We start from the raw sequence: 219 nt of genomic DNA on the forward strand, positions 1-219 counted from the left end.
CTCCATGGATTTTAAGTAAATGCACAAATATCTGTGTTCATACAATTATTTATGGAGGAGAGACATGGAAAAGCAGATTTAGAAAGATGAAAATATGTTTGAGCCCACCAGGTAGGGGAGGTCGAGTTTTCCCATGTTATCCTATGGAGACTGACGGGTTGGGGCGCGTTTTTGGGATGTCCAGTGGTATAAGCCATGTAAAAACCTAGTGAAATGACA

The sequence above is a fragment of the Etheostoma spectabile genome, chromosome 6 (genome assembly GCF_008692095.1).
Source record: "Etheostoma spectabile isolate EspeVRDwgs_2016 chromosome 6, UIUC_Espe_1.0, whole genome shotgun sequence".
NCBI lineage: Eukaryota > Metazoa > Chordata > Actinopteri > Perciformes > Percidae > Etheostoma > Etheostoma spectabile.